At 36.9% G+C, this 20,722-nt stretch overlaps 1 protein-coding gene across 3 annotated transcripts in view; it reads right to left on the bottom strand.

Moving 5' to 3' along the window:
* LOC110453741 (tumor necrosis factor alpha-induced protein 8-like) overlaps nt 1-20,722 on the bottom strand; it is a 111,812-nt gene that overhangs the window by 69,425 nt on the left and 21,665 nt on the right. For all 3 annotated transcript variants that reach the window (XM_021502850.1, XM_021502848.1, XM_021502854.1), the window contains exon 2: nt 18,608-18,668. The gene's annotated coding sequence lies outside the window, so the exon portion shown is untranslated. The remainder of the gene's footprint in view (nt 1-18,607; nt 18,669-20,722) is intronic.

Genomic DNA, 20,722 nt, shown 5'->3' with positions numbered 1-20,722 from the left:
AATTTTATTTTTGCCTTTTCTACCATTAATTCACCACAAGTTAAAATTTGTGGTTTGTGTACGAAGGGACATAGTTTAAAAAGAAGGAGAAGGACGATTCAGCACGGAGGTAATTTGTTTTCAAAGACAAGTGGTCAAAAAGTTAGTCTATACCTTTGAGGGAAATTTTCAATGCACAAAGTTTGTTTTTTCAGCATTTTCAGCGGCAAAAAGATACCTGTGCAAATTAAACTGGTTTGCAAACAACATAAGTGTGCCAATTATACTGGCTTTTATGAAAACTCTAAAATTGACTTCAGACAATGATACACAAAGGTATGTTGGAGAAAGGTATTTGAGTATACCATATATATATATATATATATACTGCTATAATAATTCTGCTAAAAATTAATTGGCAGAATTATCAACCATAGAAAATAAATAACTCAAAAAATATCAAAAATGCACAAAAGTAATTCCGGGCGCTAAAATTCACTTAAGCTATTAGTAGTTATTTTAGATTATTTTGTGCTGTAATTTTTTTTTGTGTTTATTAATTTATTTATTTTACTTTCTTGAACAAAAATAATGATCTCATTGATAACTGCAATCATTTGTCCGTTTGTCCATCATCAAAATACACATAGGGTACTTTAGATGTTCAGTGTTTATATTGTGTTCCTATATCCAAGAAGCTACCAGGAACAAATGCATCATAAAACCATAATGAAAAGTCCATAGTGCACATTATATGATACCATTTCTATGTGCCTTTTGATCATTTACCCCTGAAATTTCATAATGAACTATTCCAACCTTTGAATTGGAAGAGTTCAAATGCATCTTCAGGGGTAAAAGAGTTAAGCAACATCAGAATTAAGCACTAAAATCTCCTAAGATCAGTGGAGTTCAACACAAGCCTAGCTATTACATAATCATTTCAATTATTTTTTATTCCCTGCCTGATTGGAGAAAAAATAGAAACCTGTTAAATCGTGGTACATGATCATAAGATCAATCTAATATGGTTGTTCCCAATAGAGGTTTTCTTCTGCTTCCTTTCCTTCGTAATCGGGGTATCATGGAGACTAAAACTGATCTATTATTACAATATAGTCGTACAGTCATAACAGTGTACTTGATAATAATCATTAGGGATTCAATTTTGTTTTATTTGCGGTCACCAAAGATAGCACAAAATAAATACCCAGCGAATATTAATACCACGAGTTATAAGATTATACGCCAAATGGTGGTCTGTACCATAAAGGAAGGAGAAGAATCTCATTGAATATGTTGTTACAGACAAAAAAATAAAAATAACAAATGTTTACCCATTTATACTGCCAAAAACTGAAGATATTCAATATTGTATTTAATTTTATTTTCCCAAAACCAATGAACAATCTTGGAGTCAAAATCTTCCGTGTCATTATATGTAAGGTATACCGTTATGGTCTAGGCTTGCTGTACTATTTTCTGCTACTTCTGAATATGGACTTGGTTTTTGCGGATATTAGATTGCTCTTACGATAATTACATGCAGGGGAGGACTGTATTTCATTAGATAATCATGATCACTGAATGTCAATACCTAAAGGCCATCTCTGTCCATCCCCCTGTCTTCTATTACAACATGGTTCTATCAATGGCAGCTGCTGGACCATATTTTTCAGTTCTCTGTGCATGTATGCAGAGAATTCAGAATCCACCCATCAATTCAATGTGAACTGATGCAGAAAATCAAATGAGATATGCATGTTCACTTGCCCATGATTGAGAACATTTTATATCATCGGTTTCAAATTGCCTATAAAACCTTACACATGGTTTCTCTCGGTCTATCGTACAAACATGATATTAGATAAAATTTATGCACTCTTTCAACTCTTTTCTAACCCCAAATATTTATTTTGTCTTGATGAATATCAGGGACAAAGTTCAATCTAGGGATAATTGCCTCTTCATCTTTTATCAATAATGATACTGTTACACACAATATTTTCCTGTTCTCCAATTTTTACACTTCTGACATTTCAAAACAGTTTTTAATCAGTTATCCATGTTTTTGTAGCTTTTAATCTTTTAAAGAGATCACCTTTGAACTTTCCCTTTGGTGGTCTCTTAAAATAGATTTGACTTGCCAGCTTAATATTTCTATACGGCTTATTTTTTAAAACCTGCCTATGAAGACCACTCTTCATAAAGGTTGTTTCAAATTCTCCTTCTCCACTGGTCGGTCGGTGTATATATTATACTGTACATTATTATAAACTAATTTCTCAATTCTTCTTGATGCTTAGATGATCTTGATTGGAAACTTTAGAGAAAATGTTTAAACACCAGCTTGAATATTTTGTAGGGATAAAGAAAGCAATTTGTGTCTGGTGTACTATTCGTTAGTCCAGTTTTACAAAAAAATGTTGTTCGGTCATGTGACATCACATTGAGATATTATCTTTTTGACACATATATCTTAGCTTGCTTAACTCATTCACCCCTGAAGACACATTTGAACTCTTCCGATTCAAAGGTTGGAATAGTTCATGATGAAATTTCAGGGGTGAAAGAGTTAAAGACATGGTTATCCTTGGTGAAGATATCAAAGGATTTTCTTTTTGCTTTAAGACATTAAATTAAATCTACGACATCTCCAAATTGTCTCCCTTTACACCTTTCCAATTTCTATCTAAAATCTCCTGGCAATTTACTGACCTACACCTTCCTTTACCAAAGTGATGTCTCAGCTCCACCGATAGGATTCAAATAATTTACTGAGCTTAGCTATGTATGTAACACACCTCTAACTTTGAAATCATTATTTATCAAATAAAATAAATAAAAATATATAAAGGTCCTGTATAAGAATTTAAGTCTGCTCTTCAAATTTTTACCCCCACCAAAATGTATATATATCAAGCAAGTTTATCCTCAAGGGCCTACACAAAAACTCTGACTCGAAGTAAGTTATGGACTTGTAATTAAGCAGTTCTACTGAAATACACTTCAAGGGTCTCCTTGTAATTTTTTTTTTTTTTTTTTTTTTACTTTGTCCTAGTTTCATCAATTTCAAGTTCAAATAATGGGACGTTGACACTTTGGTAATCTCTTGCTTTTCATGCTATTTCCTTTTTTTGCAAGGTTGGGGTTATTATTAGACAAGGGCTTGTTGCCTGAAAAGTACAATAAGCTCTCCACCGAAAGTCTTTTCCGACAGAAAATATATTTTTATTATTATTATTATTGAGATTTTCCCCCTTTTTTTTAAAGTTTGTGGCCAATTTAGTAGCTACACCATTTTTTTAGTAGCCAATTAAAAATATGATTTGCCAATGGGTACTTTGGCTACCAACAGCGCGAGCCCTGCTGTTTAAATATATATTTCAATGTCATTTTAGTCTTTGATGGTTGAGTTTTACAGGTAGCTAGACTTAATACAAATTGAGAATATTCTACTTCTCAAAAGATGGTCTGGGCAAGGTATAAGTGCATCAAAAATAGGTTCAATGGATTGAGTCCTAATTTCAGAATCAGGACTATACTGGTTTGTGTGTGTGTAGGGGGTGGGAGTTGACAAGGGAGAGAGTGAGGGTAATGGAGTGTTGGTGGTTTGTGTGTGTGTGGGGGGTGGGGGTTGACAAGGGACAGAGTGAGGGTAATGGAGTGTTGGTGGATTGTGTGTGTGTAGGGGGTCTGGGGTTAACAAGGGAGAGAGTGAGGGTAATGGAGTGTTGGTGGTTTGTGTGTGTGTGTGTAGGGGGTGGGGGGTTGACAAGGGAGAGAGTGAGGGTTATGGAGTGTTGGTGGTTTGTGTGTGTGTAGGGGGTGGGGTTGACAAGGGAGAGAGTGAGGGTTATGGAATGTTGGTGGTTTGTGTGTGTGTGTAGGGGGTGGGGGTTGACAAGGGAGAGAGTGAGGGTAATGGAGTGTTGGTGGTTTGTGTGTGTGTGTAGGGGGTGGGGGGTTGACAAGGCAGAGAGTGAGGGTTATGGAGTGTTGGTGGTTTGTGTGTGTGAAGGGGGTGGGGGTTGACAAGGGAGAGAGTGAGGGTAATTGAGTGTTGGTGGTTTGTGTGTGTGTAGGGGGTGGGGGTTGACAAGGGAGAGAGTGAGGGTAATGGAGTGTTGGTGGTTTGTGTGTGTGTAGGGGGTAGGGGTTGACAAGGGGGAAAGTGAGGGTAATGGAGTGTTGGTGGTTTGTGTGTGTGTAGGGGGTAGGGGTTGACAAGGGAGAAAGTGAGGGTAATGGAGTGTTGGTGGTTTGTGTGTGTGTAAGGGTTGGGGGTTGACAAGGGAGAAAGTGAAGGTAATGGAGTGTTGGTGGTTTGTGTGTGTGGGGGTTGACAAGGGAGAGAGTGAGGGTAATGGAGTGTTGGTGGTTTGTGTGTGTGTAGGGGGTAGGGGTTGACAAGGGTGAGAGTGAGGGTAATGGAGTGTAGGTGGTTTGTGTGTGTGTAGGGGGTAGGGGTTGACAAGGGTGAGAGTGAGGGTAATGGAGTGTTGGTGGATTGTATGTGTGTGTAAGTGGTGGGGGTTGACAAGGGAGAGAGTTAGGGTAATGGAGTGTTGGTGGATTGTGTGTGTGTGTAGGGGGTGGGGGGTTGACAAGGGAGAGAGTGAGGGTAATGGAGTGTTGGTGGATTGTATGTGTGTGTAAGGGTAGGGGGTTGACAAGGGAGAGAGTGAGGGTAATGGAGTGTTGGTGGTTTGTGTGTGTGGGGGTTGACAAGGGAGAGAGTGAGGGTAATGGAGGGTTGGTGGTTTGTGTGTGTGTAGGGGCCGGGGGGTTGACAAAGGATAGAGTGAGGGTAGTGGAGTTTTGGTAGTTTGTGTGTGTGTGTAGGGGGTAGGGTTGACAAGAGATAGAGTTAGGGTAATGGAGTGTTGGTGGTTTGTGTGTGTGTAGGGGATGGGGGTTGACATGGGAGAGAGTGAGGGTAATGGAGTGTTGGTGGTTTGTGTGTGTGTGTAGGGGGTGGGGTTGACAAGAGATAGAGTTAGGGTAATGGAGTGTTGGTGGTTTGTGTGTGTGTAGGGGATGGGGGTTGACAAGGGAGAGAGTGAGGGTAATGGAGGGTTGGTGGTTTGTGTGTGTGTAGGGGCCGGGGGGGTGACAAAGGATAGAGTGAGGGTAATGGAGTGTTGGTGGTTTGTGTGGGTGTAGGGGGTGGGGGGTTGACAAGGGAGAGAGTGAGGGGAATGGAGTGTTGGTGGTTTGTGTGTGTGTAGGGGCCGGGGGGTTGACAAAGGATAGAGTGAGGGTAATGGAGTGTTGGTAGTTTGTGTGTGTGTGTAGGGGGTAGGGTTGACAAGAGATAGAGTTAGGGTAATGGAGTGTTGGTGGTTTGTGTGTGTGTAGGGGATGGGGGGTTGACAAAGGAGAGAGTGAGGGTAATGGAGTGCTGTTGGATTGTATGTATGTGTAAGGGGGGGTGGGGGGTTGACAAGGGGGAGAGAGTGAGGGTAATGGAGTGTTGGTGGTTTATGTGTGTGTAGGGGGTGAGGGGTTGGAGTCATCAACGGCAAGGTCAAATTCCCTTCATATAAACAGTGCTTTTGTATTTTGCCAAATAATCCAATTTCTTCTTTTTTGCGTGAAGTCATAAACATTAAAACCATATCAATAGGATTAGTGAGTGAGCCATTGTAAAATAAAGATTATATTTCTATCCACGACGTATACACAGGAAACTAAAATTCTGTTTCATCTTTTAAAACCTCCTTAACTCATATGGAAGGGCACAGCATCTTTTTAAAATTATCCCATTTGTACATTAAAACACCAATTAACTCTGCTGCTCAGCTGAGCATTCGGCACATAGATGGGAAGAAAAGAACTCCATAATCACATTCAACCAGATGGCTGAGGTCTATAATTAGTTGATTTGTGATTCTGGGCTAACTGGGGCTCAATAATAGCAAAGTTCACCAAGGAGGTGAAACATGGTCTAGTACCAGGAAAAAAAGTCAGGGCCTTAATTAAGTTTAATTTGTACACAGTTGGACAAGAGATATAAAGCCTCTTGGGGAACTTGACAACATGATGTAAAAGACTCCATGGTGGCCAATTAATATCAAAACTAGGACACAATAACTAATCTCTTCAAAATCCCTTTTTTGGGAAGAGTCAATGTAAATAATTTCTTTGTTGGAAATATTTCTACCAAAAATATTATACCCGATATAATTTACAATAACCTGATCAGTCTTAATCCCTCCAGAGAAAGTATCTGTTTGTTTTATGAAACATACCCACTGCCAACTAAACTACTTTTATTTTACATATTTATAATAAAACATTATCATAAATTGTATTGAAAAGATTTTAATGCCCATTTCTCATACAATTTGTCAAAGAATCAATTGTATTTCATTCTCAAATATTGTTTAAAATAACGGTCCTGTGTTCCTCCGAGTATTTATGTTAACATCTCATTATTAAAGTATGTATACTTCACTTGTTCTTGTTGTGACTTGCAATAATATTAAAATATCTTAAATCTGAATAATATCAATTAATATTCACTATCCCTTTAAAGTGATTTATCTTCAGGTAGAATGACCTCCCCTTTATCACCTTTAGATAAAACTACCTACCCTTTATCACCTATAGGTAGAATAACCTCCCCTTTATCACCTCCAAGTACAACTACCTCCCCTTTATCACCTTCAGAAAGAGTAACCTCTCCTTTATCACTATCAGATAGTTAACTCCCCTTTATCACCTCCAGATAGTTACCTCCCCTTTATCACCTTCAGGTAGAATTACCTCCCCTTTATCACCTTCAGGTAGGTTTACCTCCCCTTTATCACCTCCATGTAGTTACCTCCCCTGTATTACCTTTATTTAGAATTACCTCCCCTTTATCACCTTCATGTAGAATTACCTCCCCTTTATCACCTTCAAATAGCTACCTCCCCTTTATCACCTTCAAATAGCTACCTCCCCTTTATCACCTTTAGAAAGTTACCTCCCCTTTATCACCTTCAGATAGTTACCTCCCCTTATCACATTTAGGTAGAATAACCTCCCCTTTATCACCTTCAGGTAGGGTTACCCTCGCTTAGTTTCCCTCTCCATGGGGAGAGTTTCTTCAGTTTTTAACTAATTAGGATAAAAGTGTATTTTTACATGTACATATCACTGAATGCAAAAACCAAATTACGAGTAATTATCAATATCAGACAAACTCGCCCACACTGTATATTAATTTTAATCACATACTACATAACACCTTTGTAAATCGTTTTCAAAAAAAAATCAATTATCTTTTTGACATTTTAAAGAGACAATTAATTTGGACTTGTTGGACATTTATTTAGATAGGTCTATATTTTATAGTCAAATAAATGAAAACACATCTATTTTCTGTAATCAGATATGAGCTTGACAAAGTTATCGGGTAATTGTAGAAATTGCAAAATATTTACAACATCAGTGTCACTGACGATTAAAAAGAATCATATGATCTCGAGAGGAAAAACCTAATATAGATCTAGGCTGCCATTAAATCATTGTTAATGTTGCATCTTATCAATAAAGTAGGTTGATACTTTTGGAAGATGCAGAAAAACATCTTAAGAGTAATGGCAATTTCAAAAACTAAAAAATTTGAACCTATTTGACCTTTGACCTAGAGGTGAAGGTCATAGTGACCTTAATCCAGTCCACTGCACACCTTCTGTGGATAGTGCAGGCATTCTCCTAGTTAAATAAAAGATATCTTATAGGGTTTTAAAGAAATGCATCATCTGACCTTTGACTTAAACATAAAGGTCAAAATGACACGATTAAATTGATAATCAAGTATACTTCAAGTTCCAGCAAGACATATTTAACAGTGCAAAAGTCAGGGCCTGGACAAAATGTTATTATAAGAAGAACCAGAAAAAGCATCAGTACTGATATAACATGCGTACCTGTAGCAATTTTTGCTGGAAAAATTAATTAAGGACCTCAAGACAAACAGACAGACCAAAAATTGATACAAGTGTAGCTCCCTCTTGTCCCATTGTAATCTAACAGTGATTTATTGCTACAAAGACTGTTACAGGTATAAGGGTAAATTTTAAAATCTGTCTTTTAAAGAAATGTCTATAAATTATTGTTGCATTTCATGTGTATGGACATCATTTCTGACCTCTATTCATGCAGGTGGAATCCTTAAATCTAATAATTTTTCAAATATACAAGATGGAAGATTTGCCTTAACTTGTCACGAAGCCTAGTAGGCTTTGAATAACTGGGTCCTGTATGTGTTTGAGTTATCTCCCATTGTAGATATTTAATCGGTATTAACTAAATCAGAATAGCATGACTGTTATCAAAGCATTAATCAAGTCCAAATAACCTATCATCATATCATCATAGAAGTTTTGGTGGTTAAAAGTTGAACTCATTTTGAAAGGAATTTTTTGTTACACAGTAAGGTAACATACACCCTTAAGTTTCCATTTCACAGTAAGGTAGCATACACCCTTAGTCTCTATGTCACAGTAAGGTAGCATACATCCTTAAGTCTCCATGTCACAGTCAGGTAGCATACATCCTTAGTCTCCATGTCACAGTAAGGTTGCATACATCTTTAAGTCTCAATGTCACAGTAAAGTAGCTTATATTCTTAAGTCTTTATATGTCACAGTAAGGTAGCATACATCATTAAGTCTCAATGTCACAGTAAGGTAGCATACATCTTTAAGTCTCAATGTCACAGTAAGGTAGCATACACCCTTAAGGCTCCATGTCACAGTCAGGTAGCATACATCCTTAGTCTCCATGTCACAGTAAGGTTGCATACATCTTTAAGTCTCAATGTCACAGTCAGGTAGCATACACCCTTAAGGCTCCATGTCAAAGTACGGTAGCATACATCCTTCAGGCTCCATGTCAAAGTAAGGTTGCATACACCCTTAAGGCTCCATGTCACAGTAAGGTAGCATACACCCTTAGTCTGCATGTCACAGTAAGGTTGCATACATCTTTAAGTCTCAATGTCACTGTAAAGTAGCTTATATTCTTAAGTCTTTATATGTCACAGTAAGGTCGCATACCTCATTAAGTCTCAATGTCACAGTAAGGTAGCATACACCATTAAGGCTCCATGTCAAAGTAAGGTAGCATACGCCCTTAAGGCTCCATGTCACAGTAAGGTAGCATACACCCCTAAGGCTCCATGTCACAGTAAGGTAGCATACACCCTTAGTCTGCATGTCACAGTAAGGTTGCATACATCTTTAAGTCTCAATGTCACAGTAAAGTAGCTTATATTCTTAAGTCTTTATATGTCACAGTAAGGTAGCATACATCATTAGGTCTCAATGTCACAGTAAGGTAGCATACATCTTTAAGTCTCAATCTCACAGTAAGGTAGCATACACCCTTAAGGCTCCATGTCAAAGTAAGGTTGCATACACTCTTAAGGCTCCATGTCAAAGTAAGGTAGCATACACCCTTAAGGCTCCATGTCACAGTAAGGTAGCATACACCCTTAGTCTGCATGTCACAGTAAGGTTGCATACATCTTTAAGTCTCAATGCCACAGTAAGGTAGCATACACCCTTAAGGCTCCATTTCACCGTAAGGAAGCATACACCCTTAAGGCTCCATGTCAAAGTAAGGTAGCATGCACCCTTAAGGCTCCATGTCACAGTAAGGTAGCATACACCCGTAAGGCTCCATGTCAAAGTAAGGTAGCATACACCCTAAGTCTCAATGTCACAGTAAGGTAGCATACACCCTTAAGGCTACATTTCACAGTAAGGTAGCATACACCCTTAAGGCTCCATGTCACAGTAAGGTAGCATACACCCTTAGTCTGCATGTCACAGTAAGGTTGCATACATCTTTAAGTCTCTATGTCACAGTAAGGTAGCATACACCCTTAAGGCTACATTTCACAGTAAGGTAGCATACACCCTTAAGGCTCCATTTCACAGTAAGGTAGCATACACCCTAAGGCTCCATGTCAAAGTAAGGTTGCATACACTCTTAAGGCTCCATGTCACAGTAAGGTAGCATACATCCTTAAGGCTCCATTTCACAGTAAGGTAGCATACACCCTAAGGCTCCATGTCAAAGTAAGGTTGCATACACTCTTAAGGCTCCATGTCACAGTAAGGTAGCATACACCCTTAGGCTCCATGTCACAGTAAGGTTGCATACATCTTTAAGTCTCTATGTCACAGTAAGGTAGCATACACCCTTAAGGCTACATTTCACAGTAAGGTAGCATACACCCTTAAGGCTCCATGTCATAGTAAGGTAGCATACACCCGTAAGGCTCCATGTCAAAGTAAGGTAGCATACACCCGTAAGGCTCCATGTCAAAGTAAGGTAGCATACACACTTAAGGCTCCATGTCACAGTAAGGTAGCATACACCCGTAAGGATCCATGTCAAAGTAAGGTAGCATACAACCTTAAGGCTCCATGTCACAGTAAGGTAGCATACACCCGTAAGGATCCATGTCAAAGTAAGGTAGCATACAACCTTAAGGCTCCATGTCACAGTAAGGTAGCATACATCCTTAAGGCTCCATTTCACAGTAAGGTAGCATACACCCTAAGGCTCCATGTCAAAGTAAGGTTGCATACACTCTTAAGGCTCCATGTCACAGTAAGGTAGCATACATCCTTAAGGCTCCATGTCATAGTAAGGTTGCATACACCCTTAAGGCTCCATGTCACAGTAAGGTAGCATACACCCGTAAGGCTCCATGTCAAAGTAAGGTAGCATACAACCTTAAGGCTCCATGTCAAAGTAAGGTTGCATACACCCTTAAGGCTCCATGTCACAGTAAGGTAGCATACACCCGTAAGACTCCATGTCAAAGTAAGGTAGCATACACCCTAAGTCTCAATGTCACAGTAAGGTAGCATAGATCTTTAAGTCTCAATGTCACAGTAAGGTAGCATAGATCTTTAAGTCTCAATGTCACAGTAAGGTATCATACACCCTTAAGGCTCAATGTCACAGTAAGGTAACATACATCCTTCAGACTCCATGTCAAAGTAAGGTAGCATACACCCTTAAGTCTCCATGTCAAAGTAAGGTAGCATATATCTTTAAAGTGAGAACAAGGAAATCTTGATCTATCACAGTGGGAAAGACCGAGTGTTCAATGATTCAGCAGCTACACACCACTTAACATAGGGTGAACCATTTACAGTCAGATTCTGTCCAAGCTTCAGGAAAGAAACAAATTACTCCGGTAATAAACGTGTCCAATAGGAAACAGGTAGTCATTACGTCTTTATACCAGTCTGCCAATTTTACTGACTAATTAAGAAATGCTTATTTTCCGTAGTCTTCCTCTCAGGAAGAACATACCCTATGTATTTCAGGATTCCGAACTATCTACCACACTATTTCCTAGTCAATTTGATCAATAAATATTTAAACACAGGGTCTTTGCCGGAAGCTTGATAGCCAACTATATATATATATAAAGCTGTTTGTTACCTGGGCTAATTGTCGGGCAGGTACAAGGAGTCGTGAGTTTTAGTGCTCTCAGAAATGTAAGACTTCGTTAGCGGGGTTGTCTGAATCCTGATAATGCGTGGGATTTATTGAGATGATATTGAGTCTGGTAAATCTGTGGTAATTGTAAAAGATAACAAAATCCCAGAAACAATCTCAAACCTTTCCTAGCGGAACAGCTAGTGAATAAAGTGGATCTATCGCAAAGGTAACTAATTCCGCCCTGTCACGCAATCAATGAAATAGGTCAGTATATATGAATTAATCGTACCAGAAGTGTGTTTACCTTTAAGAGGGTTGACAAGTACATGTTCCTACAATATACCGCTCTTTGTACATGATAATAAAAACCCTGATACATTAATACATACACTGTCCCACTTTATTCTCTAACAATACTGGCAATATCTTCAAATAACCACTTGAACCATCATTGAGTTGAGGATGAAAAAAGCTAAAACAACGACAAGGATTTTCTAAAAATTGCAAACGACATTAGCCTTGACCTTATGCGATAAGCCTGGGGGACCAAATTATCGGATTCAAAATAAGATTGGACTTATTACAGGAAATGAGTGAACTGCAATATATATGGGTGGGCTTATTACCAGACATGGGCTTATCACTGGATAAACACACTCATACGAAGTGTCATGGATATCCATTGGAAAATAAAAATGCTATAGTGATGAAAAATATGTTCTAATAATAGCAACATTTAATAACCTTAACCTTGACTGTAATACCTTCAAATCTATTCAAGGTGAGAGAAAATATACTCAAAAGTCATCAAATATTGACCTACTGTCATGTTCTCCAAAAATGTTACATATAGGTTATTGTATTTTATGTAAAAGACATGTTGCCAAAAAGCCTGACAGCATATATATAACATTTGTTAATGTGTGTTCAACAAAAACAATATGGTTATGCAAACAAATAAACTACTGTGTAAACTAGGATCTGAAAAAAAGGATCACAGAAAAAATGTCATGGATAGTTAGGAACTGATTGAAAGCAAATCAGAGCTAGCAAACAGAAATAGGTTTTGTCACATTAAATATAATCAATCAGAGTAAAACAACAAATACAGTGTGGTTGAATATCCTGGGAACTTGGTCGTTTCCCTTTAGAATATACCAGAAGGTATAGAATAATTAAATATTGGTTTAAACTGCTCGACACGAAAAATTGTATTTTGAATACTGCATATGATTTTTTATTAAAGAAAAGCACCGGTGTTTGTTTCAATTGGGTACACTATGTAAAAGAGTTGCTCTGCACTCTTGGTTTCAGTGAAGTGTGGCTTAGCCAATCACCATCGAACGCTAAATCCATTTTACTTTGTATTAACGTCAAAGAATTTTTAACCAAGCACAACACTATTTGAGAGGTTTAAGTACAACGACTTAAGAAGTCAATATATCAAAAAATACTATTGGCAAAAACCTTCGATGTTTAAATTAATACAGTTATTGTGTGTCAATAACAACAAGGAATTAAGCCGTCTCGGCAAATTTATTTTTGAAGCAAATAAGATAAGAGCTGTATTTCTACTAACTCGTTCTCCACTTTTGTCTTGCTGTTTCACATCCTTATTATGTATTGTATGTAATATGTAATATGTACTCGTGGGCCGCTAACATGTACAATATAATCCTATCTGGGTCAGTCCTATTATAATAGCTACATGAACATGCTCATCACATGGCTACAGGGGAGTGAGCATACAGTAACCCCGTGAGGAGTCGATTCAGTTGTTAACTCATTCACCCCTGAAGACAAATTTGAACTCTTCAAAATTCAAAGATTGAAATAGTTCATTATGAAATTTCAGGAGTGAATGATCGTGAGTTAATATGTGCCATTCAAGATTCAGGTCAAACCCTGGTTGGAAGTACAATTTTAACTTTTAATTTTTTCGCCCTCCCCAATGAGGGCAAATTTACATGACAACAAATAGTAGTATACAACAAACAATATGGTAATAACATGTGCAGGGCGAAATTAACACTTGGCGAATACAGATTTCATCACCAAAGAGCGAATATTTGACTAGGCGAAAGTTCTTTGGTATACAGTATACAAAGTCCTCAGTACTCGGATTACAGCAGCGATACAAGATGAGAGAACACAGCTGATCAAGTCATGAAAATTTACGACAGCCTTGTTGAACAAGTCAATAAAGCTCCAATAAATTTTGATTGAATTTATAAGAATTGATCAGCTGTGTTATTCCCACCCCTAGAGTTATTAAGTCTATCTAGGTCAATCATTACATAAAATACTGGAGCTTATAATGCATGAATTAAATATAAACAAAATTTTATACAAATTTCAATATTAAAGTAAACCTTAAAATATATTGAACACAATATTTAAGTTCGTTTAATGATTGAATATTTCAAATTATTGTCAAATGTTTAACAGATTAAAACTAAAAAGTAGCTAAGGAAAAACTAGTAAATCTGATGAGGATTTAGAAAGCATCTTTTAGTTAATGAAATTGTACGTATACCAGAAATTGAGGGTTCTACACAATGCTAAACTGACAATTTAATTAGGTTGTCACCTGAGCAGAGACGTTACTTTGATGGGAATAACCTCAGTGATCAGAACATTATAAGCTACTGCAAAGCAGACATTTCTATCATGTTATATAACTTATTGGAAACATCAAAGTACCCAAAAGTGCAGTAATGAAATCAAGCATATATGCACAAGACTCAATTTTTTTTAATTCACCGAACTAGAACAGATTATTGAAATCTATTAAAAGAGATCTAGTCATAGCATCCAAAGAACAAATCCCGAAAAAAAACAGCTGTCAGCAGACGACTGCGATCAGACGACGACTCTCCGCATGGATAACCAGACTTACAACAGCCTGCTGACAAAACACAACGTCCAGACACGAAATGGTCATACACGCTGAAAACATGTCATTGGATTGTACAAACAGTAGGTCAATATCAGACGTCATGTGAATTCTTTGGTTAACCCGTAGAGAATGTTACTTAATGGAAAACATAATTATTTCTGCTTTTTGACAACATACAAGTTGATAGCTCACCATTACGTTATTGACAGTTGCTAAATTGCACAATATCCATTATGGTTATAATGTAACAATGTGTCTGACACGTGATGAGATTTTTGTCCATTGACCTTTCAATCTGAGGTCAAAGGTCATTCAAAGTCATTACAAACAGAGTGTTTTTCATCCAGCAAGAGACATATATTTATTACACAGTGGAACCTGTCTAAACTAACCAACGCAGGGAAAAAAATCTCTTTTTCTATTCACTGTTTGGATTTACATAGAAAGTATACTGATGGGAGGGGGAGGGGGTTTGGGGCTAGCTTTGATGGTCTAGATCTGGGGAGGGGGCCATAGCAGAAAGGTATACTGTACTAAATATGGTAAATGATTCACTCAATTTGTGAAATGTTTCAACGACAAAGCGTTCAAAGGTATGGAAATTACCCGTCATTTAAGTAAAGACCTCTGTCCCCAATTTCACAAACATTCCTAAACTAAACTCAAGATTTCAGACGAAAGTATTTTTGAAGTATAGGAAAAAATTCCTTAATTAAATTTTTTTCCTTTACTCTTATATTGCTTATTAATGGAAAACTTTCCTGAGGTTAAGAAATGTCTGTGAAACATGGACCAGATATTCATTTCCACATAATAATGTAGTAAAGGGAATAGTAAATTCTATTTCTCACGGAGCAGGACAATTAACTATCTTATTACTATTTCACACACGTACATGCATCATTAAATCAGATTCAGACAGAGGATTCATTTACCCACCCAAAGATATTTTCCACAATACCATTTTCCTTCAGTAAGTCCGACATACTTTATCCTCGACAATAAGAATTGAACATAATTATGTCAGCACACCCGAGTGGTCTCACCCCATTAACATTTCATATCTAGTCTGTCTATTGTTAATCCATTAAATAATGTGACACGGTCGGGTGTGATGCTGACTATATCATGGTTATGCCTTGCTGTAGTTGTTATTTGACCTTAGATGTTGTCCTCTGACCTTAAATATTGTCCTATGACCTTACTATATAGCTAATTGTAATATGACCTTAGTTGTTGTCATATGACGTAAGTTGCTTTCATCATAAGACCTTATAGCTGTTGTCATATATTACCTATGCAGTTGGTGTTCTACAACCTTACTAGTTGTCCTATGACCTTATTAGTTGTCCTATGACCTTATTAGTTGTCATATGACTTTACTAATTATTCTACAACCTTATTAGTTGTCCTATGACCTTACTAGTTGTCCTATGACCTTACTAGTTGTCCTATGACCTTACTAGTTATTCTATGATCTAACAAGTTGTTTTATGACCTTACTAGTTGTCCTATGATCTTACTAGTTGTCCTATGACCTTACTAGTTATCCTATGACCTTATTAGTTATCCTATGATCTTACAAGTTGTTTTATGACCTTACTAATTGTCCTATGACCTTACTAGTTATCCTTTGACCTTACAAGTTGTCCTATGACCTTACTAGTTGTCCTTACAAGTTATTCTATGACCTTATTAGTTGTCCTATGACCCTACTAGTTGTCATATGACCTTACTAGTTGTCCTATAACCTTAGTTGCTGTAATATGATCTTATAGTTGCTGTCATATGACCTATGGCTGCAACGAAGATTATAAACCAGAATCAACCACTTAGCCTTGACCTCAGAGCCTTATGATGCACCAGTGTGGTCAAGAGTCCAACCCCAATCTACCAGCCCATGTACAAGCGATCTCAGTGTAGATATCTTTGTCCACCCAGGACGTGTGTAAACAACTTTAAGTGTACATATCTATTTCTCAGAAAATCTACAATCTTGACTTTTGCAGGAAACATATCCTGTTGTAAAATGTGTTCACTATATCCTGTCATAAGCAGAGATTGTATACAAAAATTCTCGTTAAAATGTTAGGTCCTTCCTGTTACAAAACTTCCGCATTAATGTTGACAATGGTTAAATAATATACCAAGGTAATAATCAGTCTGGGAACGTTAAATCACCAGCTGTGTTCTGGGGTTTATTTTAACGTGTTACGATTTCTAGCAATTGAAAAACTTGATCAGCAATCTTATCCAAAATTTCAATTGGACAAGTTAATCTACTAGAGGATAGAAAAACTCAAGTCAGAAGTCTTTACAAAGGATAACTTAAGCTAGACTTATATTAACTTTGAATGTTCTGTATACAAACAGGTTATATAAATCTATTCAGAAAGTGATTTTAAATGTCCACTACAGTAGGCCTACTAGAGCAGAAATTGAAAGTGTATTCAAATATTATAGAGTACTCTAGAACACTGTATACCGTAATTACTTCCATGAAAGCCCAGGTTTTATAATACTACTGTATACCGTAATTACTCCCATGAAAGCCCAGGTTTTATAATACCACTGTATACCGTAATTACTCCCATGAAAGTCCAGGTTTTATAATACCACTGTATACCGTAATTACTCCCATGAAAGCCCAGATTTTATCACACCACAAGAAAAACGAAATGGGAAGGGATATACCATTAGAAATTTGTCAAATAAGTGCAAATTTATCGTAAGAGCTAGCGCTTCCCCGCTTCCCCGCTTCCCCTACAGTAGTACCTGCTATAATATAGGTGTCTCCCATAACTTTTGTTGAATTGATTTATCACTAGCAAAAAGGCCAGCAGAATGATAACTTTGTCTTTGAATTGAAAATGAATATCCACTGCAGGTGCATGTTGATATAATGTTCAACAAACAATTTAACTGACAAATAACCATTTTCTGACAAAAATACGTAATGTTTACCAACTACATGTATCAGACTTTGGGATGAACAAAGTGTCATTAACTGATCAGCATATCTACTGTCTGGCGCTTTTATTAGGATAAATAATGTAATTTTATTACTGATACACAGTAAAATCTCAATATAATGCCCCTATTTATTTATTTTTACCTCACAAACTGCCACCATATTACAAGGTCCCTTTTAATTTTTTCCTTTTCCAAAGAATTCCTATACATTTCCCTCAATTTATCGCTAAACCCCTTTATAATGCCAACATTTCTTTGGACAAACGGTGGCAGTATAACCAGGTTTTACTGTAAAGATATACTTCCAAATGATAGAGTGATATATAAACCTTCTCCAACACCAGTAGCCAGCAGATTCTACACTGCATGCCCATCCATGCTGCAAAAGCTTGGGCGTACAACATGTATATGTCAACCCTTCCACTTTAAATCATGGGTGGGCCACTATATAGTATTAGGGTTTTTAAAAACATCATACCGGTAAATAAAATGCTATGAATTCAAATCGTTCATTTTCATTCCTAAATAAGTCAAGGGGAGTCTATCATTATAGAGACAGAGGTATTATTAGGATAAATAACTAGTAATTCATTGTAACTGAACACATATTTTACCACATACACACATAAGTTCCATAGTATGTTCCGTAGAGAACAGATGTTCAATAAGAAGTAATTATATTACAGTAACATTGTGAATTGAATGAGTGTGGTTCAAAAATAAAAATGTTGGTACGTATATACGTATATGGGTATCTCTTGTATATCGCAATTTTTTGTAACTTTTATAATTGAGCTGACAGCAGAGGAAATTGTACAATTTCCTACAGTCAGAATAAATCTGTGTATCTGTGTATATATATCGGGCAAAGAAGTAATTCCAACAGTGTGGACAAGTTTAGATTGTCAATTTTTCGGAGCGATCCGCTCCTTTTTCAAGACACAGTGAAACAGAACAGTTACATGTACATATACACATGTGTATATATATCTATATACAAATGTATATGATAAATACCACCTATCTTATGTTACACTTCGCATGATGTATAAGTCCTATATATATACTTATGTGTAGATCTCAGTCTCTAACTTGTCATACCTGTATAGACTAAATGTGTGTATATAGGTATATTTATTTATACACACTTTATATCTTACCTGTGAGGTATTAGGTACAAGTATCCCCTTGATCCGCTATCATTTACACAGGTATAAATACGAATATGTTTATGTTGTAACATATATACCTGTACAGGTAAATACATCAACACCTGCATTAAGTCTTACTTACCTATAGGTATATGAATCCAATGTTATCCGGCAGGGTTTCAGTGAATCTGTGTGTTTGATGCCTGAAAAAGTTTGAAAAATGTACTTTTTACAGACGTCTATAGCACAATAAGTCCAGTGTATTGTGTTCTAAAACGGTGTGTATCAAAACCCAACGCCTGATTTAACACAGGTAGAAAACAATATGTTCTCTTTGGACCATAAATTGACACAATATATAATTCCAGTTAGCAAAAACACCATCAAAGAACGGAATAAATAATGTCATAATAAAAACAAATATCCGGCAAGTTCTGTTCGACTGTAAACATTCAGCAAAATATTCTGCTTTACGTACAGTACAGCTGTTAGAGAGCCGTTTGTCGATGTACCCCATACAGATCAATGAGAAAGGCTTCCTGATAGTTTCTCACCGAGAAGGAGAGTATCTAGGGAAGCATTGTGTATGGTCTGCTCTAGATCTGCTATTACACTGGAGGGACAATTTAGTACAAAACCGCACTGGGCTAAATGTCCTCTGCAAAATCTCCCTCCCCTTCTCCAATTCCTGCTTCATTTTCAACATTTTTTTGTTACAAAAATGGTACAAGATACAGGTAAATGTGTTCAAACACTGATACTTAAAATTATTTACAGTTTGCAAAATACATTGAAACCATCAGAAATTATAATGGCTCATCTTTGATCAAAAACCTGTAAATACAAAGCTGAAATAAATTCGTCTATAAGCAAGATTCTGTCGTGTTGTACCTGCTCCTTCATTATTCAATTATGAGCTATTAGTTGTATTGGGACTCCATATACTACAAGTGTGTTCATGGCCAGAGCAGTTACGAATCATCCGCATTGCACCTGACTTCCAACTGAAAAGGGACGTTGCGTCTCCAACCCCTGCTAAAGTGATTCTGACATCTTGTATAATTCAACACAATATTTTCATTCCATTTTGTACAAACAAACAAAAACAAAAAACATCCTTTCTTACCTTACCATAATGTTGTGCTTCATGGTGTCGGATTAGACAGGTTTTACGGGTATATGTTGTGCAATAATTTATTAATCACAAAATTTGCTATTCAAGGCAATTTTTAGGGAAGCAATAAACTTGAATAACAAGATTCTTACTATGCAAATAATGCAGTAAATACATCAAGCAAATTTGATGAAAATGACACTATCAGACAGTTTTTAACCCTATCATCGTCGCCGACAGTCACATTTGAACCTTGCCAAATCAAATACTGGGCAAATCCATTTTAAATATGTAGGGGTGAATGAGTTAATACCGGTAGCTGAATTCTCAATGACAACATAGCAAACATGATGATGTACTTTGTACTTAACCCATTTCTAACTTTTACATAAACCAGACGATAGATAAAGCAGCACAAACTTCATCCTCTGATCTAGGAATTTTTAATTTTAGATATACCATTTTTCAAGAACATCTGAGAGGTGACAACCAGCCTCAGAGCATTTCAAAGTCTTCAGGTAAGTGTGTTTGATTTTTGTGTCACACGCCAAGTGTGCAGTGTATTAAATGGCAGGACAGTCAGTAGTTAAATAATAGAGTTTGACTTGTAATCTGATTTTAATACCCAGTGAGACTCGTTATCAAGCAAGCACAAATTAAAATGTCGGCACTTCCTTGGATACAACACCCCTACAAACCTCAGCCATCCCATAATGATCTCCAATGAGTCATTTACTGCTTCCCCTTGACCATTCCAAATATTATTCCATTTCCTATATACCCCGATAGAACCACACAACTAACCCTTGACCACCAGGTTCAGTAGTATTATTAGACTGGCCACCGTCCCTAGAATATTGAATTATTAAGAAAAAAGTTTAACTCAATTTTTTTTTATCACTTGCCTTAGTTCTAAACTAGGGGGAGATCAGCTAGTAGTAAAATGCAGCTGAGAATTTCTTCATAACAAGAGGCCCATGGGCCTTAACGGTCACCTGATATATTTATACAGAGAGTTGATTTCGTTTTTAACATGAACAGAAATATTATTCAAAGTGACAAAAAACAATAAAACCACCTTATTCAATATCAAGCATACAGATTTTTGACTAAAAAGGATTTGAAACTAGCACCTCTGATTCT

This window comes from Mizuhopecten yessoensis, unplaced genomic scaffold (assembly GCF_002113885.1).
Source record: "Mizuhopecten yessoensis strain PY_sf001 unplaced genomic scaffold, ASM211388v2 scaffold7493, whole genome shotgun sequence".
In the NCBI taxonomy this organism is placed as follows: Eukaryota; Metazoa; Mollusca; class Bivalvia; order Pectinida; family Pectinidae; genus Mizuhopecten; species Mizuhopecten yessoensis.
This window is presented reverse-complemented; position numbering and strand designations above follow the sequence as displayed.